The following is a 15129-nucleotide window of genomic DNA, read 5'->3' on the forward strand; positions in this document are numbered from 1 at the left end:
AATATTATATAAAAGTATTATAAGTTCTAGATTTTTGAGGTTTAAAAATTAGTTCTCTAAAATAATCTCAAGTATATCAAAGCAAATTTGAATTGAAAAGGAAAAATCAATAGAGTAAGTATGAAATCACAATAAACCATATATGATAAACACCTAGTTCAAAAAAAATTAGCATTTACTGACATGGAAAGATAAAGCTCAGATATAATATAATAATAAAAGTGCAAATACTTTGGAATCAAAATTTTATAATGAGATCTTTAAATAACAATTGTATATATACTGTTCACAAATATATATATGAAAATAAGTAAGTCCAATCATTAAAATTAAGTGACATTATATTATCATTACTGAACTAAATTTTCTAAGAGGTTTTTTTTTCCAGTTTTAACTATATCTTTATGTGTAAAACTAACTTAATCGTACTTGACCCTAATAAGTCTTGAAAACATAGTGTATAGGATTAAATTTTAGACTAAGAAATGTAGTCCATGTGAATTTTCTGGCACATCAGATTTCATGTACAATTTAGTAGGCATTTTGTTAACAAAATAATTGGATTTAGCATTTTAGTTAATTTAACAAAAAGAAAAACTAAATAAAATTTTAAATATTAATGTGTTCTACTTTAAATTGTAAATAAGTATGCTGGATTTTATAAAATTATAGAATTTAGATTAATAATTTCCAATGTGTAAGAATTCACTGATTTAAAACCTATTGAGATATATATACCACTATCTTACCTTGATTTTCTTAGATCAGGCAAATTAAGGTAAAAATTCTTTTTAACACATAGTTATATGCTTTTTACAATGAAAATCTTGAAAATTACCAAAATGTGTCTAAAATAATTTGAATTCTAAATAAAAGTCCTTTTTTGGATATGTAAGCTGCAAACATTGCCCGCTCTGAATCTTGTTTTTTCACTTTTTAATAGTATCTTTCAATAAAGATAATTTCTTATTTTTAATAAGGTCGAATTTATTATCACTTAAAATTATGGTTAGTGCTTTTTGTGTCCTGTTTAAGAAATCTTTAACTTCTTCAAGGCTATAAAATTTTTTTCCTACATTTTTTCCACAAAGCTTTATTATTTTGCATTCCACATTAGATGTGTAATCCATCTGGGATTGATATTTGTATGTGGGGTGGAACAGGAAATCACACCATTTAACTCAGCAATTAAGTCAGTACTACTTATTGAAAAGACCGTCACTTCCTCACTTTAATTCATCTTTCCATAAAGTAAGACACAGTACCCACGGGGGTCTGTTTCTGGAGTCCATAATGACCAACTGCTCAATTTCCTATACTTGTGCCAGTATCACACTCTTTTAATTACCTATCTCTATAATAAATAAAGAACCCATATAAAGAAATATGAAAAAGCAGATAACCCGATGGAAAATGGTCAAAAGACTTACATAACACTATATAAAAGAATATGAAGAGATAATTTTTTTAAAATGCTCAATATCATTAGTCATGCAAAATGCAAATTTAAATAATGAGATATCACTACACACTTTGGAACTGTCTAAAATGAAAAAGATAAATGATAGAAAATTGTTTTTTCGCATAAAAAGGAAATGAAGCACTGCTGGTGGAACTATAAGTTGTTACAATCACTTTGTAAAGCTTTTTGGTAGTACTTTCAAAAGTTGAATATTCATGTGTAGGAGTACACCCAGAACAAATATATAATATGTTCACCTAAAGCCATATACAAGAATGTTAATATCAACACTATTCAAAATGTCCCCAAACTGGAAACAAGTCAAATGCACATAAAGGTGGACTATATAAATACGTTGTGTTATATTAATATAATGGAAAACCCCATACCAATGAGAATGAACAAACTACAGCTACGTGGAGTAACATGGAGGCATTTCACAGACATAGTATTGAATAAATGAAGGGACACACAAAAGAGCACATAGCAACATTATTCCACTTACATGAAGTTCAAAACTAAGCAAAGATACAGTGAATGATCCAGAAATGAAAATAAGAAAACAATTCCATCTATAAGACATAAAAAAGCTTAACCAAAAAGCATAAGACTTGTGTACTGAAAAGTACTAAATATTATGAAAAAAATTAAAGAAGGCCAAAATAAATGGAAAGACATCCCATGTTCATGGATTTAGAATACTTAATATTGTTAAGGTGGTACTACCCCCTAAATTGATCTAAAGATTCAATGCAATTCCTGTCAAAGTCCCAGCTTTTTTTTTTTTTTTTGCAGATTTTGATAAGCTTATCCTAAAATTCAAATAAAAATATAAGGAGCCCAGAATAACCAAAAGCTTCTTAAAAACAGGAGAGCAAAGTTCAAGGACTAATACTTTTTGATTTCAAAACTGACTGTAAACCTCCAGTAATCACGACATGTATCTGCATAAATATATATGCACCAATGTTCCTAGCAGCATTATTCACAACAGCCAAAGAGTGGGAAAAGCCCAAGTCAATAAAATGATAAATGGATAAACAAATTGGTATATTGATACAATCAAATATTATTCAGCCATAAATAGGTAAGTTCTAATACATGCTATAACATGATGAGCCTTGAAAACGTTATGCTAAGTGAAAACGGCAGATACAAAAGGCCGCACTGTATGATTGCATTTATCTGAAATGTCCAGTACAGGCTTATCCATAGAGGCAGAAAGGAGATTAGTGCTTGCCAGGGGCTGGAGAAAAGGGAGGAATTACTGCCAGTGGAACTGGGGTTTCTTTTTGGGGACATGAAAGCATTCTGGAATTCTAGGGGATTCTATATGTTAGTGTAGGACTATTCTAGAACACAATTTCAGGAATAAATAAGACAGAGTGGACTTATTTTGCAGGATATAAAAAACTTCCAAACAATTCTAAAAATTATCTTGCCCATGATTATGACTTATATTTCCTATTTTTCAAGTGCTTCATAATTGCATGAGATAGTTACATGAGAAAGCTGCAACCATCACAGCAGAAGCAAGGTGGACAATGTATTTTATAGAAAAGAAGGAAGGGAAAGGCAAAGAGAAAATAAAAAGGAAAAGCAGACACAGAGAGAGAATGAATGAACAAACTACTCAGATTAGCAAGCACAAGAACAAGAAAAATCAATGATTAGCAAGAAAACAAAACAAACAAACAAACAAACAAAAACTCTGGAACAAAAAGTCAGGCCCACTAGCCTAAACACCACAGAGCAGGCAAGTGAGAACACACAGGAAAGATAAAAGGACATGAAAAATATTAAATTCAGTGCTGACCAGACATTCCATTTGCTACAACAGGCAAAGATTATTTCTACTTAATTAGTAGGAAACTGGAAATCCATATCAACAACCAAGGTAAATGTTATAGGTTTTTTTGGCAAATAAGGATGAATTATAGTAAACCAGCTAACATTGAGGGCTTACCCTGTATTAGACGGTTTTCTAGGAACTTTACCCATTTAATCTGCACAGCAACCATGGAGATCCATACGTTACAAATGAGGAAACAGGCACAGGGAGATTAAGACAACTTGCTGAAGGTCACATAGTTAGCGAGGTATAAAGCAAGGATTTGAATCCAAGGAGTCTGTCCTCAGAGCCAGACTCATATCCCTCAGAGACTGTTTCAAAAGAGGAAACTGAACAAAGCAAATACAATAAAGTTCTGAACAGGTCCTCCGCTGGCTGTTTGTTGTTAAATTTAGATACTTGGCGGGATGGATAATAGTTTCCCAGTAAAGTGGGACAAAAATTCTTAAAGAATTCTGTCCCATTTCTTTCTAGATGTGCTACACTTTACGATGTAGAAAAATAAGGAATCCAATATACACATGTTTAGGGCAAATTAATATCCATAAATATTTTGCATGCAACAGTCTTTATTTGGGTCTGTGACACCACTGTGACAAATATAATGAGCAATTAAATTCCCAAGTGCTCAGATTTTGGCAGCAATTAAAGTACAAACTAGAAACTAAGCATCAAAAAGAACTGGCTTTGGTGGCCTCCTGCCAAATGAATCCCCATGGGTTGAGGGAAGGTCTAGAGTTTCAACTGTGATAGATTTTATACTGTCTTATATCTCATCTGTATTAAGGATTATATAAAAGTATAATATAGCAAATCAGTAGACTATCAACAGCACCAGGGGAGCAAAATAACACACAAGAAGATCTCTGAATGCTGAGAAATGTAAATAAGACAACAGTGATTTCTGCTTAAACTATACCAAGCAATAACACATTCAACCCAATATCTACTGATTCATATGCTGGATGGGGCAGGAAAGAAGCAAAAAGTTAGCAAATTACATTATTAAATAAAGGAATGATGGTATTACCATAGGGCTTAATTTCCATTAGGACTGCATTTCCTTTATGAAATAATCACAATAACTAGAACTAAACAGATTGGATTTCAAATTTATAGAGTTACCTTAATTTTTTAATTAGAAAATTAATTTTAATAAATGAGTAAACCCAGTTCTATATTACTAAGGTCACAGACAGTTAACAGCACAGCCACCAGAACTTTAGTCTTAGAATTACTAAATAACAAAAGCTGAAGTTAATCAATTAAATGTTAATTCAGAAAGAAAAATCTTGAATATTTATTACTTATTAGGCATCACATTAAGCAACACGGATATAAAGGGAAATAACAGAAGACCCCCCATATGGATCACAGTCCAGTGATGATATAGAGGAGAGGAATTTAATTCTCCTAGAGCAGAGATGTCTATGCATTGTTTCTGAACATGTTTGAAATGAATCAAAATTTTCCAGATTAAGGGGGTGCTGGCGAGGGGATAGAAGGCGAAGGTACTAGACTCAGCTCTAGCTTCCGACCTCAGCATTGCTGCCTACTAGCTACATGTCCTTAGGCAGGACACTTAGTTCATTCTAAACAATATACTTGAACTTCCTAGGGCTGCCCGCAGAATTAAATAAGATAATATATCTAAATCACTTAGTACATTGAACAAATAGAAGGTTTTCAATAAATGGAGGAAAAGGAGAAAAAGAATAAGGAGAAGGAAGAGGAAGAGAATTCATGAACTCCACCATAATCCTAATGGATTGGATTTTATGGGACAAAGTAGAAAAATGTGCATTGTTCATGTCTTTAAAGTGATTCTAATGAATAGTAAAGCAAAATAAATACAGTCTTTATGAAAAAATAAAGATTTCTAACTTTTTGATCATAAGATCCCTTTGAGAATATAATGAAAAATATCTTTTCCTCTTAAAAATTATTCACAAAAAATTCATATATATATATATATACATATATATATGCTATATATAATTTCAATGAGCCAATAGATCCCCTAAAACCCACTTATGGCCCTATGTCTATGGCTAATTAAATTTTAACCTCAGGAAGGATGATTTTGCAATGGACCTAGATGACACAGAAATGAAAATTACAAATAAAATCAGTTATCCAAGAACCTGGAGAAGCAAGGGGTCCAACAGTTGGCAAATTTCTACTCATGTTTGATAGTAATGCTTAAGTCAAGCATTCAACTTATTAATAAAGAACATTATGCAGAAGTCAATCCTGTTGCCAAGCTAAAAGCTAAAAGTGAAAGCCAGTCATACACTCATTCATTAACTGAATATTTATTTAGATTCTAATAGGTGCCAGATACATGGAAGTTACTGGGGAAATGAAGGCTTAAAAAAAAATCCACCTCTTTATTTTCAAAAAACAGAGTTTCAATGCAATACGGAAACTGTTGTAAGCATGTCCCAAATACAGTGGAAAAATCATTGCCATGTATTAATCATGTATTGATATGATCATAACATATCACAGATGATTAAAAGCCTACAGGATACCATATTTTGAAAGATCCATAGGGAATCATCACCAAGGAGGCCACAAGTTTTATGGAGGTAACTGTGAATTCACATTTTAAAATCTGAGGAATTTAAGTAAAATAGCACATTGCAAGTTATACTGCTACAACTCTAAGGCAATTAAACATTGACTAATCTAATGGGTTTCTTTACCTAGTAAGGTAAACAGGGAAAAGATAATACCAGTGCATATGTTTCTCATCTAGTTAGAAATTCCTGCAAATGGCATTATTTCATTCTTTTTTACAGCTGAGTAATATTCCATTGTGTGTGTGTGTGTGTGTGTGTGTGTGTGTATCTGTATGTATGTATATATATATATATAACCATAACTTCTTTATCCATTCATCTCTCAAAAGACATTTAGGTTGTTTCCATGTTGGCTACTATAAATAGTGCAGCTATAAACATTGAGGTGCATGTGCCTTTTCAAATTAGGGTTTTCTCTGCATATATGCCCAGGAGTGGGATTCCCAGATTATATGGTAACTCTATTCTGAGTTTTTAAAGGAATCTCCATACTGTCCTCCAAAGTGGCTGCACCAACTTACATTCCCACCAACAGAGTACAAGGGTTCCTTTTTCTTCATACCTTCTCCAGAATTTATTATTTGTAGACTTTTTAATAATGGCCATTCTGACTAGTGTGAAGTGATACCGCACTGTAGTTTTAATTTGCATTTCTCCAATAATTTGTGAAACTGAGATCCTTTCCACGTGCCTGTAGCCATCTGGATGTCTTCTATGGAGAATGTCTGTTTAGGTCTTCTGCCCATTTCTTGATTGGGTTGCTTGTTTTGTTTTGTTTTGTTTTTTGATATTAAACTATATGAGCTATCTGTATATTTTAAAAATTAGTCCCTTGTCAGTCGTGTCATTTGCAAATATTTTCTCCCATTCTGTAGGCTGTTTTGTTGTTGTTGTTGATGGTATGCTTAGCTGTGCAAAAGTTTTTCAGTTTAATTAGGTGCCATTTGTTTATTTTGGGGTTTCCCCCCCCATTATTCTAGGAGTTGATTTGAAAAAAATATTACTGAGATTTATATCAAACAGTGTTCTCCCTATGTTTTCCTCTAGGAGTTTTACAGCATCCAGTCTTTCTTACATTAGTTGCAGCAATATAGATGGACCTAGATGATCATATTAAGGAAATAGGTCAGAGAGAAAAAGACAAGTATCATATGATCTCACTTAGATGTGAAATCTAAATTTAAAAAAATACATATTTTATTTACAAACCAGAAATAGACTCACAAAGAAAACAAACTGTGGTTACCAGTGGGGGAGGAGGAGGTAGATTATTAGGAGTTTGGGATTAACAGATATACATTAATATATATAAAATAGGTAAACAACAAGGACCTACTATATAGCACAGGGAACTATATTCAATTTCTTGTAATGAGCCATAATAGAAAAAAAACTGAAAAAAATATATATATATGCATGTATATGTGTAATTGAATTGCTTTGCTGTATACCTGAAACTAACACTATAAATCGACTACACTTCAATAAAAAATAAGAATAAAAACATTTCTAAGGTCTACGTTCCTTTAAAGAATGAGTCAATTAAATGAATTTACTCTTCTAGTAAACTGTTATATTTTAAATCTTGATATTCAACAAAAAGCCTCAAAACCAGCCCCACTGAAGTTCTTTACAAGTGAAGTAAGAAATAACGACATTCAGAATTTTTTACATTCCAGATGAACATCCTAATACCAATATATGACTTCCAGTTCTAATCAAGAGATTCATATTTCAATAGGTAATTGCTTTTCCCTTCGGTATGTCTTAACTAGTCTAATCCTTTCAGGGAACATTAAGACATAATCATATTTAGCTAATGTCATTTCACTAATGGTGGCCAGCTTACAATCAGGTCCCGTCTAGGAGAATCTCATATAAGCCACAGCGAAATGGAATATAATGCAGTAGGAGACGCAGGAGCTGCAGAGACAGGAAATCTGTTTCTAAGTTCCAGCTTTGAAACTAAATTGCTCGTATAGTCTTAGGAAAATGCTTAACATCTCAGTCTGCAAATATGCCCTCACGAAATAAAGGTACTGATGAAGATGATAAAAATAATGATACCCACTTTTAAGTATTGTTGTGATGATAAATTAAATGAGATCATGTATGTGAAAATATATTCTAAACAAGAAACTGCTATTCAGATACTGCTGTACATTTTTAAATGAAAAAAAATAAATCTCATTTCCAGGTTCATAGTCTAAATCAAAATGTTGTTAAGTTATATTTACCTTGGAGTATTTTAAGATTTTAACTCTTACCCATGGTAAGAATTAAGTAATATTTTCATACTTTCCCAAAGTAGGAAAAATTAAAATAAAAACATTTCTGCTGCAGAATCTTACCTGCTGATCATTAATTCCTACATCTAAAGGAGGTCAACAAAATTCAAGATTGAGTATTTACTTTTTAGTTCTTATTGCTTATTCAAAATTACCACATAGTCCTCTACATAATGCATGGTCATGTTTTGATTGAGTTTCACAGACTTTACACGACAACCAACTAAAACACAGTATCATTATTTCAACAAATATTGTGGAGCACTGTGTGCCAGGCACTGCCAATCTCAAATCACTACACAAACCTTAATATTTGCTTTTGGGGAGTAATTAGTATTTACTGATTCCCTTAATCTTGAAGAGGGGAAGGCTTTCAAAGAGCAATTTAAACAATGAAAATCTACTAGTTCAACCAGGGAGACGGTAAGTATGATAGGACCCATCTCATTTGCTACCAGGGTTCCAGCACTCAGTTTGCTCCAGTCACAGCGCCTCATCGCTGTTCATTTTACACAAAAGCACCCTTTCTCCTCAGGGTCCTTGCACTTGCTGTTCTTTTCTGTCTGAAATGTTCTTCCCCAAAACATTCACAGGGCTTACTCCCTCATCTCATTCAGGTCTCTGTTTAAATGTCACTTCTTGGAAGATGGGGCATAGCTCAGTGGTAGAGGGCGTGCTTTTATGCATGAGGTCCTAGGTTCAATCCCCAGGACCTCCATTACAAAATAAACAAACAAACAACCTAATGACCTCCCCTCCAAAAAACAGCAAAAAAATTTTTTTCTAATTAATAAAATAAATGTCACTTCTTTAGAAACATCTTCCCTGCAGTCTCTAACAATGAACCTATCTTCACTCTCGGCCCCCTTTCCCTACTTTACCGTTCTTCTTCATAACATTTATTATACTTAACATTATATTACATGTTATAGTATCTTTAAAATACTGACTGTATTTACAAAAGCAAGAGATAGATTGTTTTGTTATTTATAAATATTGACTGTATTTATAAAGGCAAGAGGTTTCTTTTTTTTTTAAATTATTCATTTACTGCTGTATTTCCACAGTAGTAAACCATTAAAGGTTTGTTGAATGGATGTTCTAGGAATTTTTACATAGTCTAGTCATACATGAATCAGAAGCTAGGTTCAATTAAAAGTGCAAAATAAAGTCAGTGAAGGCAGCTAGCTATCTTTCCTCCAAGAGACCCTCCATGTAACCTTAACTTGATGACTACACCATGGTCGAAATTTGGTTATTCACTCTTGCAAATTAACAAAGTTAATTTTGTCAGTCCATTACAATGAATCTGCCTTTCATATTCTGTTAATTATGACAATTAAATTTACTATGTTTAATTTGGTCAAAATCTACAAAAATCTACTTAGACTATATGGCTGTGCAAAGCAATGTATACTGTATTATAACAGTACCACAGGGAGCATGTAAGATGTGAGGTTAGACACCAGGGAAATGCACAGATCTGAACACAGTCTTTTCTCTAGTGCTGGGAAGGACCACTTAGGTTAAAATTCTATTTAACAAATAATTAAAAATGGCTACGTATCATTTTAAGCTATTTCAATTATCTTCTTTGGAATAAAACCCTGGGATCACAACAAACAAAAACTGAGTCAATTCAAACAAGAAGGAGAAATTCAGTAACAGAAATACTGAAATTTAACAATTACTAGTATATCAAAAATTCTTAATGTACATTGCAAAGAAAAATACGAAAATCAATTCAACATAAACCTCCATAAACAGTACTTATACTGATAAACGGATTTTTGTTTATAAAGACATGTGCCTAAGATTTCCCTATTTACAGTTATGGAATGCTTGGTACTACATAGATAACAAACAAATAAACAAACAAACACCCTAAAATAGTATTTCTAATCATTATCTTTAAAAGCTCATGTCTGTTTAAATATGTGAGAAAAGATTAATAGAATCATTTAGGTTCTTGTGTTAAGTTAAAATTCAGGAAAGCAATCATTTTTAAGTCACAAAAGAAAAGGCCTTCTAATACCCTTTTGGTTTTGAAGAAATAAATGCTTTTACTTGACAGTTACTTACATAAATTTGTATCAAAAAGAGAAGTTGGCAGAGACTTCTAAATTCATAACAATTGTCTATTAGTCTGTTTTTAATAATTTTTTGTTGGCATGTAATCCTCTTTAATTAGGTTCCACTCTCTGTTGTTTCAAGACTCCATAAACTGGTGTCTTATATACCAGCTGCTAAAGCAGGAGTTACTGTCTAAATGATATTCACAATGAGTATTTAGAAGGTTTACAATTATACCCTTGCTAATAAATTGTGCTATTTTCCCCAACAATTTTAAGTGCTAATCTTCAGAAGGCACTTTAAAATTAGCTAAAATTCTGTCAAGAGATTTACAAAAATTGTTAGCATGAAGATAATTATGTCACAGTCCTTGGACTCCATCTCTGATTGTGTGCATAAATCAGAAAATGTCAGCTGTGTTTTCCCTTAATAATTATCCTTGCAGCAATATATTATAGTCTAAACTCCTATTATAATTCTTGTTTCTGGTTTCTAAAACACCAGACAGTTATTTCAAAAGTTTGGAACTGATTAAATAATTTATATTCCCTGGAATAGTAAGTAATTATCAGTCCTAAAATTTTAAGTATCAGTAATAGTGGATCAACATGGACAAAAAAATTCAGTGTTCATAAACCCTCACACTTCACTTTAAGGAACTAAACATCTGGATGTGATAATATTTTTATTAAATATTGATAGGTAAAAATCTAACATAGCAGATAACAGGTACATGGAAGTATAGATTTAAGTAGAAATGTTTAGACATATATACTTTTTTATTTCAACAGCAGATGCACATGAAATACAGTATTTGTGTAATGAAATGTGTATCAAATTACTTATTATTTGTCAATATATAATTTTCTGTCTTTCTTATAAAAATACAACCTTAATTTCAGAAGGGATGAAATAAAAAAAAAAAAATTCTCTCCCTTTCTTCCAACAGTCGTAAATTATAAGTGTTTTGATGTTCTCTGATTACACAGATTAGACCAAAAAATGGAATTTTGATATAAGCTTAGTAACCATAATAAAAATCAAAATCTTAGATATTTATGTTAATGAATAGCTAACCCCAGTAAGTATATTTGTATATTCTCACCATATCAAGAATTTTAGAATCAGCAAAGATAAAAATTCCATTTTTCTGAATACATCAGTGCTGTAACTTATCAAAATGACTGGATGTAATAGTTAAAGGCATGTGACTCAAAGTTGTGAGTTTTCAAAGACAAGAGAGAAAAAGGGTGCATTTTTCTGGAAGATTAAATGTCATGAAAGATATTCTGGGGGAAAGTTTTGAAATTTTGCCCATCAACCATAATCAATAGAGTCACATTTTCCATGTTACTCAATATTGTGTAATTTCCCTGAAATCTCAGAGTGGGGAAAAATGTTATGTGCTTTAAGTAATTGGTAAATAATGGAAATCGAGTATTATTAGTGAATTAAACATTATAAACTCTGCAGTCACTGGTAAATAATGAAACTGTGTATTACTATGGAAGTTAACCTTATAAACTCTGCAGTCACAACAAATTAACAGGACCACTGTTAGCCCCAAAAGGAGAGTAGGAGCCAGAATCCATGATTTCAGCAGATCTTTATGAGCCAGTTTTCTTAAAAATAAGTTTGTAACCTTAGAAACCAGAGTTCTTTCCTCATGAGTTAAACCAACCAACAGACAAAACTCTTGCCCACAAAATACATCAACATCTCCCACAACTTCCTTACAAGTGTTCAGGTAAAACACATTATCAAGCCTCCATCTTTTCTCAGTATATTCCCCAATATGAAAAAACATGTGGACAATTCTGCGTAAGTGAACTAGCTTTTTTAAGATTAATTTTTCTTTAATTTCAGATTTTATTTAATAATTCGATATTAAATTACAAAATGATATTTGCTCTTTGTAAAATTGGAAAAAATATAAAGTTATATAAAATTAATAATCTCCTACTCTCAATCTAACACCTAATCCTCTGTACTAGCCGTCTGAAGCATAATTACTATTTTTCTGTAGAGTTTTCCATACTCACACAAACATATCTTTATGTTGTACTTTTTCTGGGTGTAGTTATTTTTCAACAGGGTCCACCTTTTTAAAAAGTCAGCGTTTCTTTTTTCATGTAACATGAATATGTGGATAGCCTACGAGATCAATAAATATTTCTCTGAAACTCCTAAAACTGCAAAAAATTTCCTAATTTTTAAAAATTTCATTAATTATATAAATATAGTTTTTATCCTTCATTTTGTTGTTAAAAATAATGCTATAACATGTACAACTGTACGTGGGTAACGATGATTTTTCTTACTGTGAGATAAATTCTTCACAGTGAAAATGTTAGGATTTTTCTTTTTTATTTTAATGTACATTACTAGGTAATTCACCAAAAGTTTTGCACCAAGTAACAATCCACTAGCGTTGTATGAAAATGCCTAGTGACTGAAACTCTGCTAATGCTGGATATTATTAATCTCCTACACATTTAGCAATTTAAGGCTGGAAATCATTTTACAATCCTGACTCCTAATGAGCTTGAGCATATTTTCATGTGTTTATTGGCTGCTTATATTTTCCCTGTTAGATACTGTCAAAATATCCTTTGACACTTTTCTTTATCATTTATGTTATAAATACATTTCCAGACAATTACTTCTATTTGACTTGTTTAGGGGACATTTTGCCACATAATCATTCCTGGTCAGTTTGTTGCTTATTTTTAAAGTATATTAAAAACAATAACAAAAGTGACATAAACTCTATAAGAGGAAGTTAAAATAGATTTTTTAGAGGGAACTTTATAGCATTAAAATAAATGACACAAGAAACAAATGAATAAAATATTCAAATTATAAATTAATTATTTAAAACAACCTAAAAGAGAAAAAGAAGAGAACCCCTCCCCATTGGTCTGATGAAATGAGAGTAAATTTTTGAAGCCCAACGCTACAATATGTTGGTTGAATCTGCTCTGGGTCAAAAAGAAGCATCCAAACAGAAAATGGGATTGTTATTTGTTTTAAACCACAAAATTTAATATATTCAAATGACATATGAATAACCGGTTGAGAAAAGAGTTAACCGAATATTGTATTTTGGAGGGAGGAAAGCGTGAAAATCACTAATTTCCTTACTATTTCCCTGTTCACTATTTCACCCTGTTATACAAGATGATGTTTTCATTTTCCAAATATTTAAAAATAAAATAACCAGGAAGAAAATTTCAGTAGACTATTTGAGGTTTTCCCTTTTTATTTATTTTTATCATTATTGAACAAATATTGTGTTAATTAGAAAAAAATGAATGGAGTCATGTGTACAATGATGCCAAACCCGAGAGAGACAGGAGGATTCACCTGTATCTGGGTCATGCCACTTTCTGAATGCTCCAGGAGCTATAGCCTTATTCCCAAATTATACCCCTCCAAGAGCTTGCCTCTTTTCCCTTCCTGGGTTTGAGTAACACAGCAGTAGTTTTGTTTAAGTCTGAAGTATCAGTAATTGCATTTTTAGATAATTTTAAGGAAATAGACAAGAATGTGTATGGCTTTCTCTGCTGCACTTCACTGGAGGAAACTGTGGGTCCAAGAACTATTCTTCATGAAGGAAAAACAATGCTCTGTCAGAGGTTAAAAGTGAAATAATATAAATCAACTTAGATTCATGGCTCACTGTAATACAGAGATTTGCAAATTTGGCCTATTTAAACATTTTTACAAGTTTGGGCATGATTCATTAAAAAAAAAAATTAGAAGGACAACCGTGTATTTTGGTATATGACCAAAATGCTGCAATGAAAAATGAAATTTGAAAATTGAATGAAGAGAGTTGATTATGGAGATTACAAGGCTCAGATAATTTACATGTGATGAAAATTACAGTATCAGTTTTTAAATTAAGGGCATTATCAGTCATCGTTTTCCCCTGAATCAGTCCTTTCATGAGATTATCATAGAGACAAGAGAAGATGGACCAAAAGATTAGCGACCCTTTCATCCCATCATAAACCATAAGTGGCTTAACTTGTCATCAAAAATATACTTCTCAAAACTTCCATCAGCACAGCCTGGGAATACTGCACTGACCTGCCTGGCTGACTTGACTCTGGATCTCTCTTGTTAGTGATTATCTGGATGTACTTAGTAAGCGGTGAAGGAAGAAGTGACGGCATCTCTCCCTCACATGACTATGCGCACTCTCCAGGGCTGGGGAGGCTCAAAAAGACCGATAATCACCACGGTGCTGAAATGAGTGTGTGACATAAGTACTGCTTAACTTAACCCAGTTTCCTGACACCGACAGGACCACAGAAGCTGTACCCTACTGGCTACCCAAAAGGAATAGCTGGGGGAAAGATGCTGTTCCTCAGCTTAAGCAATTCAAATATTTAAATGTCAAAATGAACAAATCTTAAAATAATCTGACACACTGTATATATGACTTATTTGTTTGCTATTAATTTTCTCAAACTAGGCTGCAATCTCCACAAGAAAATAAATTTTCCTGTATTTTGTTCACTGCTGTGTTCCCAGGGCATTAAACAGTGTCCGACCCATAACGGGTGTCCCATGAATGAATAAAAATCATATTATATGTAGAATGCAAAATCTGCATAAATATTAAAATTAAACAAAAGAGAGACTTTATACACATTTTCCCTAGGCTAAAGGCCCAGACCGTGTCTAGTCTGCAGTAGCTCCTTCTGATAAGCACTGCTTTACCGATACAGTTCTGAGAAATGGACTTGCTTCACAAGGGAAGATGACAAGCTTATCTTACTTGTATTTTTAATGGCTATTAGTGACACATAAATTAATGTATCATTTAAATTTTTGTAAAGTAATATATCCATCCAGCAT

The 15129-nt window shown here is 32.2% G+C and overlaps 1 protein-coding gene across 4 annotated transcripts in view; it reads right to left on the reverse strand.

Annotated features, from left to right (window-relative positions):
* The window catches only part of DPYD (dihydropyrimidine dehydrogenase), a 720433-nt gene that overhangs the window by 624879 nt on the left and 80425 nt on the right, over positions 1 to 15129 (reverse strand). The gene's annotated exons all lie outside the window — the stretch shown is intronic.

The sequence above is a fragment of the Camelus ferus genome, chromosome 9 (genome assembly GCF_009834535.1).
Source record: "Camelus ferus isolate YT-003-E chromosome 9, BCGSAC_Cfer_1.0, whole genome shotgun sequence".
NCBI classification, from domain to species: domain Eukaryota; kingdom Metazoa; phylum Chordata; class Mammalia; order Artiodactyla; family Camelidae; genus Camelus; species Camelus ferus.